This window comes from Camelus dromedarius, chromosome 20 (assembly GCF_036321535.1).
Source record: "Camelus dromedarius isolate mCamDro1 chromosome 20, mCamDro1.pat, whole genome shotgun sequence".
Lineage (NCBI taxonomy): Eukaryota > Metazoa > Chordata > Mammalia > Artiodactyla > Camelidae > Camelus > Camelus dromedarius.
In genome coordinates, this window is record NC_087455.1 from 4,875,100 (window position 1) to 4,890,720 (window position 15,621).

Sequence of the window (15,621 nt, forward strand, 5' to 3'; positions counted from 1 at the left end):
GAGCAATCTCCCATGCTAACTGCGCACAGAGAATTAAAGCCGTACTGTCTCAGCACGGCACCAACCCCGTCTCCACACAAGTCCAGTGGAGCCCATTCTTGAACATTCTGATGAGCAACAATCAAGACCAATTCATGTCTTACCTTCTGCAAACCAGGCAGGGTGTTGATACAGGCATTTCATAGTAAATAAGCTTAGTAAGAGTGGTGGATCCTAGTCTCAATACTGTGACTTTTTAACTTAATGATCCTATTTGGCCTGAACCTATTTTCAGGCCTCAGTTTTTGACACTTCCATCCTGTCCCCTACAATCTTTGCTTCCTTAACAAAAGAGTTTCTCACATTTCCCACAGTGTTTTTCCTATCTTCAAGCATTTACACAAAGGTTATCCCTGCCTAAAATATGTCTATTCTTCAAAGTCCACTTTAATGCAACTTCCTCCAGGAATTCTTACGCTGTTATAATTACTTGTCTCCTGAGAGCAGGGGCTGTTTAGTAAGCTAACTGGCACTTAGTAGTTGCTCATTTACGTTTGTTTGTATGTTGGATTTATTTCATGTGTTCTAAATGTTATACATATAGGTAATATAATTTTATAGCAGTTAGAATTTTAGTCCAACTACACCATCTGATAGATTCAAAAGAGACAAGAACAATTAAGAAATTCGTGGGAGGGGCATAATCAGACTATCTCCCTCTTTTGGGCAGAATACAAATTTCCTCCACTGTCCAAAAGTAAAGCATTCCTAGGAAAGCTTTCCTAAGCCAATACAGCATACAGGGAAGCAATTACCTTTGGACATATCTTGCTAACGGACACCAAAATAAATGGAGATAAAGCACAGATGCCCACAGACATAGTTCAAAGCTATGGCAGGGTGGATGCTGAGATGCTGAGTGTGGTTCCTGGGGCAGGAGCTTGGCGGGGCGGCCCCTCCCGCTGCTGGGGGTGCAACTGCCTCTACGGGTTGCTGCAAAACAAACGCTGAATGCGATTTTCACTTTTTGCCTTTTTTCATAAAAGCAAAAATCCTCTTCAGATTCCTTTTGGTCAGCAAAAACAGTATTAATGTGGGTGTTTCATAAAAGTGACGTGGTACAAGCAAACTCTCACAAAGCGAGGGAAGCCTGCACCTGACTCCCAGTCAAGCATTTATCCCCGTCATGCTCTGCTGCATTGCATCCTTTAAAAGAGATAAAATGCGATAATGTTGCTAAGCGCTTGGCATGGGCTTGGCTCATTTTTAAGGCATCCAGTAGATGACACTTATTGTTCACATGTTGTACTGCTGTTATCACTGCCACTTACACCTGCTTTTCACCACAAAGTAAATATTATTACCCTTAATTTACGGATGAGGGAAGTGAGGCTTATCGTTTTTAAAATCCTTACAAAGATCATCCTGTTACCTAGGCAGTATTCAAACCCCATTAACTCTTAGTGTTTTTTTATTCGAATGTCCTTTCTTCACCCATCCTAGCTCACACACTGCCTTGTGGGTCTGAGGAGAGTCTGGGCTGCGTGTCTCATCTGGGAGCACTTGAGGTCCTGTGTTCTAAGATGCTGTTATCTTCCCAGGTAGAGGAACGGGGCCCGGGAATCACGGCGTCGCCTGGTCCACGGGCAGTGGCTGTCTCCAGAGCCCTGCGTGGCTCTTAAGGAGCCCCATGGCAGGGCCCGCTGTTTATCTGGTTCTGGTTTCCATCAGTCTAATTGTTTGTGAAATTATTCATCATGGAAATTATGACGATTTATGAGGATGGAAACATTCTTAAAGCGAAACAAAACATCAAGCTTCAGCAAACGCAGTTTCCGAGGCTGCGTCCTGGAGGTGCTCCTGCTGAGCCTCCGGGCGGGTGGAGGCGCGGGCTCACCATTTGGTCAGATGTTTTCCTCATCGTGGGAGAGGAATCAGATGAGCCCCTCAACAAATACTCAGTGAGCACCTGCTAAGTGAAGCATATGGAACACATGATGGATGATACGAAGGAGTATAATACAGATCCCCTTGCTCTCCAAGACCTGGCACCCCTGGAATCCTCAAACATTGCTGGAGGGAGTGTAATTTGTTACACCCACTTTGGGAAATTGAAAGTAATTCTAAATTTAAGCATGCAGCCACCCTTTGGCTGAGCAGTTGCACTCTTACTTATATACCAATGAGCAATGAATGCCCATGTCCACCAAAGACACAAACAAGAATGTCCAGAGCAACTTTATTTAAAATAGACAAAAATAGAGGAAAAAAAATCCATCAATAGTAGAATGGGTGAGTAAATGGTGATCTATTCAGATACTGAATAATACATAGAAATAAAAAAGAACAAACTACTTATTGCTGCATATATCAATAAAGATAAACCTCATGGACTTAATATTGAGTTAAAAAAAGAAGCACATATTTTATGATTCCATGTATATGAAATTCAAGGAAAAGCAAAACTAAGATGACAGAAATCAGGATGATAATTATCTTTGTGTAGTGAGATGTTAACTGGGAAGATGAATCAAAGAGCGTCCGGGTGCTACAAATGATGTCCATCTTGATCTAGGCGTTACATGAGTAGCAGTCAAACCTTATATATATATATATATATATACACACATATATAAATGTGCACAAATGTGACATGTACCCTTAATATGTGTACCCTTTTCTGTATGTATGTTGTACCTTACTTATTAAAAAAAATACAGGAAAAAAAAAACAGCAGTCAAAGAAGACCCACCTGGATTTTGTGCTGCCTACAAAATGGAAAACACTGAGATACAGTGATTCTCTCATATATGTAAGTTCTATGAAAACAAATTATGTGCATGATATGGCATTTTTTGCTAATCAACTAATATTTATTCCTTCAACTGCATGTATAAAGACTTATACCACATGTAATTTGAGTAAAGAGGAGACACAACTCAAGTGCCACCCGATGATGAAACTGGAAGCCAAGCTAAGCTGTTATAGATCAAAAGTGCTCAAAAGCCCAGGGTAGCACAAAACATAGCAAAACCATGATTCAAGCTCTGCTGCTCAGAGACATGGTGAGATTTAATGAGCCTAGCAAAACATGGAAGTGGAAGCTGGTCTTCTCATAGCCAAGTGAGGATGCTTCTCCAGAAGTTACAGGCCACTAGACTTTCTTGAGCCAAGAGTTCCCAATCCTGAGAAGCAGCATGAGAAATGGCAATGTTGGGGCCGGAAGGAGCTTTTGGACTTGCAGGCATGATGTCTGCATTTCAGTCCTAGGATGAACACTTATCGCGAGGCTGTGGCCTGTAACCAAACACTCTGAGCTCCACGTTACACAGCTGTGGAATGAGAACCACAACGCTTACAAAATACTTTCCAAGACATAAAGATAATATCTCAAGTAGTGTAGTGTGATCTCCATGACTTCTACAAGTTGCTCCCAACAATTTTCCAGCTTCATTTTCTGTCTATGCTCATTAATTATTTGTTGAGGGTCCAATGGAGAGCAGATGCTTTTCCAGATGCTGGCGATTGTGAAGAGGGCAAGATGGAGCTATGTTATGGAGGAACACAGACAATAAATAAGTAAACACACAAGGAAATAATGTAATTCCAGAGAGGACCATATGATATGAAAAAATACAGCAGATAGAGGGAACACATCGGTGACTGACTCTACCTTAGGCTGGCTTTATGAGGATGGCGTGCCTGAGAAAGTAACATCTGAACTGAGCTCTTATGTGGGTATCTTTTGAGCCTCACCTCCTATTCTCTCAGCCTGCTTCTTACTCCAGCTAGAGCTTTAGCCATCAGCTCCAAAAGAACTGTAAACGGATGGTTCCTTGTCTCAGCTACACCTTGTATCTCTTGCATTCTACCCAGGGCTTCTCTGAAGTAGCACTGTAGAGTGTCTGTAGAAAACTATTAGGCCTTACAGATGTATGAACCTGGACGGACAAGAGAAAATTAACACACCATGGGGAACCCCTGACCAATGACAGATGGCATCCAGAAGATAAATTCTCCTTCCTTTCACCTTTTGGATGGGCAATTATTAAGAGTAATTCTACATGGCTTTTCAAAAGATACAAAGCCCAAATTGTCCACAGCAGTAATCAGCTTAATAATGTTCTTCCTTCTTCACTGTTTCACACTTAAGCATCTGCTGACCCTGTTACCTGATGATATATTCCGGGCTAACCTACCCTCAATGCAAGCCAATGTCTCTGAGGAAAGCCAAGGATATGACAGACCCAAATGTTAAGGAAGAGCCAGCCATGTGATGATGAGGGAGAGAGTATTTCAGGCAGAGGAAACAGCAAGTAAAAACTCCTTAAGCCTTAGTTTTAACATTACAACCTGAAACTTTCTCGAAGTTCAAGAGGTTCCACAACCAAGGGCAGAAAAGAATAAGTGTTTTATGTCATGAAGGAGCCCTAGGAGCCATTGGGTTCTACAAGACTCTGATGGCCATATCAGGGGGACTGGACATTATCTCAAATGCAATGGGAAAGTTTTGTAAGGTCTAGGAGAGTGGTGCTCAGATTTATGCTCTAAAATGCAGGTTTCTGGGTAGAGAATAGGGTGTAGTGGGAAAGACACGGAAGTAAGAAGTCTAGTTCGGAGGTTCTGACAGGAGACAATAATCCAGGTCAAGACGTAATTATGACACCATCTCTGAAATGGGGAGAGAGGGAGATAAAGGGGAATTCTATGGATTAAAAGACACCTAACAGACAAATCAACCAATTCCAATTAGGATACTGGTTTAAAAAAACTATATTATATTGTATCTTTATCTATATTTATCTATCCTATTCCCTCTATCTATCTATATCTATCTATAAATAGATATATACACAATAAATATAAATGCATACATACATGTATATGCATGTCTGTATATGTCATTTATGAAAAATATGAACACTGACTGAATATATGAAAATATTAAAAATGATTGTTTGTTGTTTTTGAGGTGTCAGAATGGTACTGTAATTATATTTTACAAGAAAAGAGGCCCTATCTTTTAGAGAGACATACTAAAATTTCTGTATATGGAATAATACAATAGCTAGAATTGGATCCAAAGTAAGGCACGAGGGAGGGAGATGGGTGTGGGTATAAGACAAATAACACTGACCATTAAATAATAATTGTTGAAGTTAGGTGATGGATATATCAAGATATTTTTTAAAATTCCATCTACTGTGATATTTGTTTCAAATGTTTCATTAAAAAAAATTAAAAGGGCGAAGGGGGTGTACGAAAGACAGAGTTAGAAAGGTGGTGTGGTCCAGTGGGGCTTGGACTACTGGGTGGCTTCTGAGGTGATGCTGAGAAGTGGTTAGAATCTAGGGCATTTTAGAGGCAAAGTGAACAGGACCTGCTGATGGATACCTAAGTTCCTCAGGTTTTTGGACACTGATTTTATTCGTAGTCAGCGCTGAGCCACTGGAGGTATTTTGATCCAGAGGTTTCTATGGTCAGTCGTGCTTTGGGACTACGGCTGACAGCACAGTATTAAAGCCAAGAGCTCTGGCACGTTTTCAGTATGGGATGGGACCTCTGAGAGGCACTATGCTTTTATTCTAAGTGTGTTTTGATCCCAGTGGGCATGGAGTGTGTCCACCTCCGTATTCAGCGGTGCCCATCGTGTACTGTCTGTGATCAGTAATCAAGCACAGGATAAGGAATCCAGCTTCCTGAATGGATTAATGTGCTAAAATTATCATCAGCTGGGAAAATCATGACCATTCCAGGCATTCAACAAACACACTCGGTATGCCTGCATTTCCACTTAAGACCCAAAGTAATCTGCTTTTCACATTCACTTAGCCTATAAAACATAAAATGTCCCAGACTTTAAATTTCTTCCCTAAGTGTCTTGAGTATTGACATTCTATATTTGCCTATTTGGGGAGCAACCTGGGCCGTGCTCAGAATAGAAATTCTCAACTCTTGGAAGCTCAGACATGTACTTCATTTTCTTGTTTAATTTCTTACTCCCTTCATCCATGACAGACTCTACTTAGAGCTTCTGGAACAGACAATTTAGACGACGAGTTAAAAGGCACACCTTACAGAAATCTACCTGCATTCCTTTGCTCACAAGACAGTTTTGTTCTGAAGTGTCCTCTCTTGAACCTTCCAAGTAAAAAATGTCTTCCTCCATGAAAATTACCCTCAATCTCCAGGAACAACTCCTCTCTGATTCTGGACTTATACCACGGCAAGGTGTGTCTCTGAATTAGCTCTTTTGATAAACTTCAGTGAAATACAGCTTTAGGCATACCTATCTTTGTCTACTGCCAGGTTGTAAAAACCTTTAGGACAAGCAATTAAGCACACTAGTTAGAAGTTTGCTCTCTAAATGAGACAGGTTTAAAATTCAGCTCTGCCACTGACAATTGGTATAACCTTTCTAAAGACTTATCTTACTCATTTCTAACATGGAAATAATAGGACTTTTTCAACAGTCGTATGATATAATGTGTGTGAAGTTGTTAACATGGAATCTGGCATGTGATGAGTAACCAGTAAATGTTAGCTATAATTACCACTGTTCTCATCCGCCCAGGTCATAATGTCACATACGAGCGGCACCTGTGTAAGGTGAAATACACTAGTTAAAATAATCAATAGCCACTTTAAACTTTAATATGAAGAAAAATCACAGGGAATCTGGATAATATGCAGATTTACCTGCATTCCTCACAAGCACCCAGCCCATGGCCACGTTATGGACGCTCAGACCACACATTGAGTAGCAACAGTCTAGGTCTTCAGCATTTGAGATATATTCAGAATCACTTTAAATATAAAGAAAAGGAGCTCTGGGAGGAGTGGTTTATGATTTTTATTATACGCAGGCATTATGTTAGTAATAATAGGATCATCAATTTTGAGGATAGCCTCTATTTATCCAATTTACAATGGGACACACAAGATAGAACATCGAAGTTGGGGATTAACATTTCTCTGGCATAATGAAGGAAGGCAAAAAGGCAGTGGAATCCAGGGGCAGTCACACGGATTTAGGGAAAATGAGCTGAGAATGCACAGTCACACCCTTGGCTGGGTCATACTTGGACATACACTCTGCAGCCTGTCTCTTCTAATCTGTAAAATGTGATTAGTGATGCCTTTGTGATGGTTCAATGATATGATGTCTTTGAAAGTTACTAGCCAGATCTTGAAAGTAGGGCTCAAATAGTAAATGTTAGCTTCCATTCCCACCTCCTTACCTTCCTATCTACCTCTGACTGAAGAATTTCAAGAATTTTGTCACAGCCCCAAATACTTCCAGTTATATACGGCAGCTCATCAAATGGGATATGGGTAAGGAGCAAGAGGGAAGGTCACTTACTGAATCCAACACATCTACTGTGTGCCGACCAAGTGCCGGGCACTGAAGATGCAAACCCCTATCCCTGCCCTCCGGTTACCTATTGCAGCATCTGCTTCTCATTCCTGCACCCCAGCTAGACCAGGTGGTACTGCCCTTGGGAGCAGGCCCTCTAAGATCTAGGATGACTGTAGTTCTCTCCTCTGGTTTCTGATTCCAATGTATTCTGCAAGAAAGAGGCAGGGAAACTGGAGATTTCCTGTCTAACTTGCAATAGTTTCTACCTTGTGGCTCAAAAGCCAGTTTCTTACTGTTTGATTTTTTTTTTTATTGATGATTATAAAATCAATGCATTTGTGGATGTATTGAAGAAAAGCAGAATATGGAAAATAAAAATCACCCATAATTCAAATATTTAGGCATATGGAAGTGTGTGTGCGTGTGTGTGTGTTCTCCCAGTGGAAGAATATAGCTTCAAATCTTGATTGTTTATGTACTTATTACAGAAAAAAAGTCTACTGTCATTGTTAAAATTGTGGACTTTAGAGTCAGACAGATCTGAGTTAGCATTCTTGCTTCATTATTTTCTACCTATGTAACTTCGAGGAAGTTACTTAATATAACTAAGCTATATTTTTAGATATTAAGAAAATATATAAAACAATTTATACAGGTAATTACACATATAAAATCTAAATAAATACTAAATATTGTTTTTATTAACAATTCTTCTATGGGCATATCCACACATTACTAACAATCCTTTACAAATACACGTTTTATTGGCTATATAGTTTTCTGTTCTGAGGATGTATCTGGCAAATAGTCAGCACACCACAAATAGTTGTAGAATAAAAAAATGTACAATAATTTACTTAAACATTAATATGTAAAAATATTGCCAGTTTTGTAGCTCAAAATATTACATTGTTTTAAATTCTATTCTGGGATTATTTTCATGTTTTTTTCCTTTTTGTTTTGGTTGTCTGCTCATGACTTTGCTTGTTTTTAATCAGTGTTACTATTTTATCATAATGTATGCAAGTTTTATATATTAACATTTGTAACTTCCTTCAAATATTTACCACACTATTATTATCATCATTATTTTTTACACTATTTTCTTTCTTGTTAGTGGCAAGAGTCTATAGAGCACAGGACAGAAAAAAAAATCAACAATTAAAGTATTTAATCATTTTTTACACAAAACTCCACCTACTTGGTTAAGTCTTAAATATTTAGACTCTCTCTTCCCTTAAGGCAATACTCTTTAAGTATCAGTGGCTTCTTATGCAAAGGCACCTGGTGGGATTTCCAGGCCTGTCCACATATGACAGGTAGCTTCCCTCCCTTGTAGAAGGCAGTGCAGTCTATGTCGTTCAGAAGAAGACCAGATAGAGGCATGCCTGGACTTATTAATGAATTATCCTATTAATATATTTATGCCACAAATACTCATATTTAGATCAAGTCATCACATCTATATAAGTACATGGTATTGTCACGCCTTAAAACGAACAAAATATATGATTTCCATGTAGAACAACCATATTTATATTTTTAATTCACGTATATAAGTAGTGTCCCGCCAAAACAAATGCTAAGTCAGTCTTTTAAATACAGTGCAATGCCTTGGTGGGTTTTCAAGACAGCAAAGGCAAAAGCTTTCAAAACAGCAAAGGCAAAACCCAGCCATGGATGGTGGCCTATTCCTTTCCCATTCAATGATCACACTTTTCTTTTTTCCTTTCCAAAGCTTTGGATTGATGAAAATATATCAAGAAGTTGTTAAGAAAAGAGAGAAAAACAGAAGAGAATTACAAATAAAGAGCAGAAAATTGCTATTATGACAAAAGAAACGAAGTAGATTTGGCCCCATCGGAAGTCCGTAATAAATATAAAAGAAAAATTATATGTCATGGTGGAAATAAAACAAAGTAACTCAAGAGAAATAAACGCCTCGGTGAACTTCCCTTTTCTGTTAAACCGAACGCTTCGTGATTCATTTCCTCTGAATACGTGTGCCCACCCCGTGGTGGCCATATATAAAATCTGGCATCCCTAATGCTTACACTTCTTCCCATTTCCAAGTAAGTCACCTCTGGAAGTTTTGTTAACACTTTCAGGCCACCGGAGAAGCTTCAACTGCGTAAGTGTCCAACACAGTTTTTCAGAAGCTTATATTCCATCTTGTGGATGCCCACTGAGACTGTGTACACCAGTTCTGTGGCGCTGAATCAGAAATGAGCATAGACAAAACTCTAACTTTGGAAAGGATTTAGAATTTAGATCAGATTGCATCATTTACTAATTGTGTGACCCTCAAAAATTTTTTTCAATTCTTTAAATGGTCAGTTTCCCAAGTGTCACAGAAGAGGAGGAACACTTACCTCTTCTGGGTGGCTGAAGAACTAAATAAAATAATGTACGTTAGCATTCTAATTGTTCAAAATATATGGGTCTTAAGATAAACATTAAAATTATACATATCTAGATAACAGTCTCAATTCCATTTAATTTAATCCACTTTTAATTACTGATTACCTTGTGAACCATAAAACAAACTGAGATGTCGATTGTATGGTTTAGATTACAACCTCCATGCCATCCATCCTGAATCTCATAGTGTTTATTAGAGCATTTATCTTCTGTAAATGTTCAATAAATGTTTTCTGAAAGAATATTTGAGTCTGAGTGAATGATATCTTTTGCAGGACCTGACAGAGAAAGGCACCTTCCTTTAAATGAATACAAATATTCAACAAGTTTATGAACTATTCTTTTTTCCTAGACCCTTTACCACTTACAAACTAAAATGTTATCTGATTATAATAATTTTAAAGCAGAATTCTAATTGACCTTTTATGTAGCTGAAATAACACACTTGCAATGAAAAAAAAAAAAAAAAACCAAGAAAGAACAAAAAGTGTTTCAATGCTCCTAAACAAAATTCTCAATGATTACACCAAATTAGTAAAAACAAAACAACAAACAAAAAACATATTTATCTAGAAATCTGAGTCTTAAGCGGAAAAAATCTTGTTAGCTTGGGAGTATTAGGGAATAAATATAAATTAATAAAGATTCTTACTTGGTTTAGGGTTAGTCTCAATCTCTTAGGTTGAAAAAATAGAACATGCTTCTGTTTTTTTAAATGTCCTAGAAAACTCAGAGCAATAGGCATATTGTTTCGTTTCAGAAATTGAATAAAAGTAAATCTGAGAGAAAAAAGAGACATTTAGACCTTGCATACATAAAAGAAATAAAATTCCCATAAGAAAAATTTAATTAAGCTACAGAGAATAAGATAAAAAGAAAAACAGGGAAGCACCATAAAGCATAGGCTCCATGCCACCATTAATAACAGGAAAACGTCTCCTCGAATCTATATTCTTAGTAAACTAGTCAGATGAGGAAGAGCACAGGACGGAGGAGAAGGCAATATTAGCATTTATGGATTGGTTTATACTCGGTTCATAACACATTAATATACACCTACATTTCCAAGATAAGAATATAGAAAATAAAAGCTTACATGTGTCTTACTCGAAAACTCAGTTTTAATTATCATATGTCAGAAGCTTTTAACAAAAAAGGTATATAAAAAGAGATTTGGAAAGTTTAAAATTCCTAGACCAATACAAATGAATATTTATCCTTTATCGCATTTGAGAAAGGACTCTGGAGAAATTAACAGAATCAGAATCTGATAACACTCTTCTATGCCAATCAGAATTTCTATTCCTATTGACAAAAATACCCTTCTGAGCCTGAATAAAAGTTGCAAAACTCCTTCTCTTTTTCTAAATACAAATTTCATAATTCATAATTTTCAATGGTCAGTGCTTTTACTTTGCTTTTCTTAAGAAGTTAAAATACTTGTACTTTTCCTTAAACAGAAAATTCTATCAACAATATTTCCCTCTAAATTATGCATTTTGAGGTCCTTTGAGATTTACGGTCCAGCAGGCAGAATGAATAAAGAGCTCTTTTTCCCCTTTTCCATACTCAAATAGAGCATTGCATGTTCATCCATTATAATTTTTATATTGAATGGCCTCATTTGCCTAAGTGAATTGTTGACACACAAAATGTTCATCAGATGATTTTTGTGTAAGTGGTTCAAATTTTTTAAAAAAGTGATAGCTTGGAACACAGTATTGGGGAGGTATATCTCAGTATTTTTTAAGTAGATTTATGTTTTGATGCCCAGATGTATTACAGTATCATGGAATAGAAATTTTTTCATTGTCTTACGTACAACCTATCAAAAAATATGCATGAACCAAGTATAAGTTTCAGTGTCAATGTGTTTTGATCTGTCACCCTACGGAGTTCTGTAAGCGTCATTTTTGTCTAATCACCATTTTTTGTGTCAGTCAGTGGTTTCTGGTGGGGCTTTCCTCACTGCTCATTACATTTCATCTATGAATCTCCAGTTATGAGAAAAAGTGTTTGACACTTTTTGACACGCTATATAAAATCTATTCAACTGAATTAAGACAGTGTTTATGCTAGTCTTTCAGAATCTCCCTTATCTCAAGGGGAAATGTTACATGCAGAAGAGAATTTCTCTAGATCACCTTTCAAGTTGTTTTAAACATACATATTTTTTGAATATCACTATAGATTCTTTATTAACAATATGTGTGACTTGCATGAAAATAGTTCTTGTCCTCAGATTCTCTATCACTAAATTAAGAGAATTAGATGTGATAATTGTAAAGTACTCTATCGCTCTAACGTGTGATAATCTTCAGAACAAAGGGGAGACATCTGGGATGTGACAGATTGCTAGATCTGGACAGCAGCTAGACTGGTAATAAAGGAATAATATATTTCTGCAAAGGTGCCTTCGCAACAAGGAAGAGTTCTGGAACAAACAGGTGTGACATTCAGGAGGTCCTTTCAAACAGATTCTGTGCGGCCCCCAGTGCTGCTCTAAGCTAAGCTAGCCTTTGATTAAGCTGGCGCAGCCTCAATTCCAACAGCCTTCTCCTCGCACCTATAGGGCAACTCAAGAGCAGCCCAGAGCTGTAGCAGGCTTCAGTCATCAGTCAAACTGTTTTTCTCGGCTGATGCTCTGGATTCACCATATGTCTTTTCAATGACGTTCTCCTCTGCTAATTTTTAGTAGACAGCCATGTATATAGGTTTTGAGCAAGTAACCTGTAGGGAGATGCTTGGGAGATGCTTCAGAGCCAACATGCTGGTTATTAAACCACTGTGGTAAAAAACAAAAAAAATAAGAAAGCAAAAAACCCTATTTGGAGGCGTGATTAAGGGTTCAATGTCTAAGTCTTTATTCTGGATCATACGTTCATTAGATGTGTGACTTTGAACAAGTGACTTATTCTCTGGATTTCAATGTATTTATCCCTTAAGTGAGGGGAAAATATCTTAGGAAATATTGTATGGATCAAAAACGATAACAGATGCAGAAGCTCTTTGTATAATCCAGATTTGAGTTCAAATTATCTCTCACACACACTCATACACACAGATACAATACACACACCCATACACAATTACTCATGAGAGGTTTGTCAGTTTTTTTTCCACCTTCCCCTCCTGACTCTCTGGTTCATATACAATGTGCCTTAGAATAGAATACTCCGTAGAGTAGGCTTTCTTTTCCACTCTTGGTTGTTTGTTATTCTCACAATTAAATATGAAACTTCTCAAGGGACAGTGCCAGGCAGTGAGTCTGCCTCTGCTTCCCTCAGCACCACCGTGCAAAAATGCTCTCTCCACCGCCTGTGCCTGAAATGCCCTCTGCTCTTCCCTGCTTGTAGAAATCCACTTGCAGCTTTGTTCAATTATCTGTCTCAGTGTTATTCTTTTTTCTTGATTTTTTGGGTTTTTTTCAGGCTTTATAAGGTATAATGGACATAAAATAGTAAGATATTTAAAATGTACAACATGAAAACTTGATACACATGTTCATTGTGAAAAGATTCCTCTCTCATCAATTTAATTAAATCAACACATCTATCACCTCACATATTTATGGTTGATATGTTTTGTTGTTTTGTTGTTTTTTTTTGTTGTTGATAACATTTAAGTTCTACTCTCTTAGCAAACTTCATTTATGTAACACTATGTTATCAACTATAGCATTACTCTTAAAAGTCCCCTTCCACCTTAATGACCCACTTCGCCCTTTTTCTCTTTTCTAGGATTTAATTCCTTTTGCACTATATGAGAATAATTTGCTCAATTATTTGTGAATTTGCCATATATTCAGTGAGCAGTGACTATTATTAGAAAAATGTGTGAAACTTCAGAAAAAAAAAGAGAAACTAGTTACGTATCTTGCCCTCATACCTGTCCTGAGGATTATAGACCAGTAAAGCGGATAAGACATGTAAAAAGCAACTAAAATTCCAGATTGAAATTAAACATGTCATTCTTACTGGCATGTAATTATTGCTGAGTGCTCAAGAAAGAAACTGCTCTGGGCAACAGTACAGGGGTTCTAACCCTGCTATGTTTCCAGATGTCGCTACTCTGACTTCATTTCTACATTCTCCTCCATAACCTACTGTTTTTAGCTTCCAGGGAAGTGCCCTTGGTCCAGAAGGAGCTCATCACGCCCACCTTTCACAGGTACACTCAGCAGCCTAGAACTGTCCTTCGACGTGTCTGCCTCTTTGTTCACCCCATGTCCCCACTCGCTTGATTGCCCTTCAGACCTTTCTGCTTGAGCATGTTCAGAACCCAATTCACTTTATAGTTCCCCAACTCCCAATACTTTCTTTTACCTATTTTGCTTACTTGTCCCATTAATACTACCCAAAATATGTGTGTTGCATTAGATTTCTCCTTCTTTCTAACCCCAATTATAATCAGTCAGTAAGTCTTATTATTTTTTTCCATTTAATATAATTCCTACCTATAACATATCTACTTCTATTACCAAGGTTTTACCTCAGAAGTCTCATTACAGCTAACTGTGGAACAACAAACACGGGTTTGACCTGCACGAATCCACTTACACAAGGATCTTTTTTCCAATAAATACTAGAATACAACACTAACCACAGTTAATCGAATCCATGAGTGCAGAACTGTGGATACCGAGGGCCCACCATAAGGTTATGTGCAGATTTTTTACTGTGCGGGGTCACTGCCCCAATCCCCACACTCCATAAGGGTCAAATGTATTTTGCTGGATTATTGCAATATCCCGTAATTTTTTTCCCTGCTCAGTTTCTCATCTTTCTTGAACTCACCTTTCATACTGCTAGGAGAGTGCCCTGATAAACTGCAAACCTGATTATATAATTCCAGTCTTTAGTATTTTCAGTGGCTCCCATTGCTTTCAGAATCAGCTCATCATCAAAGCACACAGTTTCCACTGTTTCAGCTATTGTCAGCCCCCGACAAAAGCATATGGAGATTTCTAAAGCTATAGCATCTTTAAATTATGGGAGTATTGAAATCCTCAATGAATTTATGTAGTTCCTTTTCTGTTGCAACTCTCATAATTCCCCCATTCACTTAATGAACACAATGATCTTCAATATGCAACTCCAGAGTTCTTGCAAAAGCTTAGCCCCATCTCCAAGCAACGTTTAGCAATCTGACATTATCATTTACATATGTATATCTGAAGTGAGAACATTAATACAAATTTTTATTTTATATTTGTTTCATCAACTGAGCTATTCCATAACAATAAACCTCCTTATTCAATTTTGATTCTCCAGCACTGAACATATGCTTAGAATTTAGTGGCGGCTAAAAGATTTCTTGGCTGCTGATGCTGAATGACTAAATGAATACCAGACCACAGCAAACAGATTGTTTCAGGTGGAATAAGGTAAAACTGCCTCATCCGATCTTTGAGTGATAGAAAATGGTCATGTGTTTATCTTGCTCATTGATAGGAAATCCAGAGATTTTTAAAAAGTCATTTGAATTTCTTCTGGTATATTAAAATACCAATACATTATTCTAGTAAAAGAGTGAAGTTGAAATTTGGAACAATTTCCAAGAAGATGTTATTCACTATCTTTTATTACCAAGTAAACAGTTAAGTAACTCAACATCATGTTAATTTTAGAACTGAGTAACGTAGAACCATATACTTATTTTGAAACAAATTAAATTATTCCAATATTAGAAGGTCGCCCCACAATTAAACAGAACTGAAATCAAAACAACAATCAAAAACAACTTAAGTGAATAGAATTTAATGAAAGCCTGGCTAATATATCTGAATTCACAGGACTGTATGTAAACAGGACTCTACATATTAAAGATAAAGAAATGCTCAAGGCCAATACTTAAAGTTT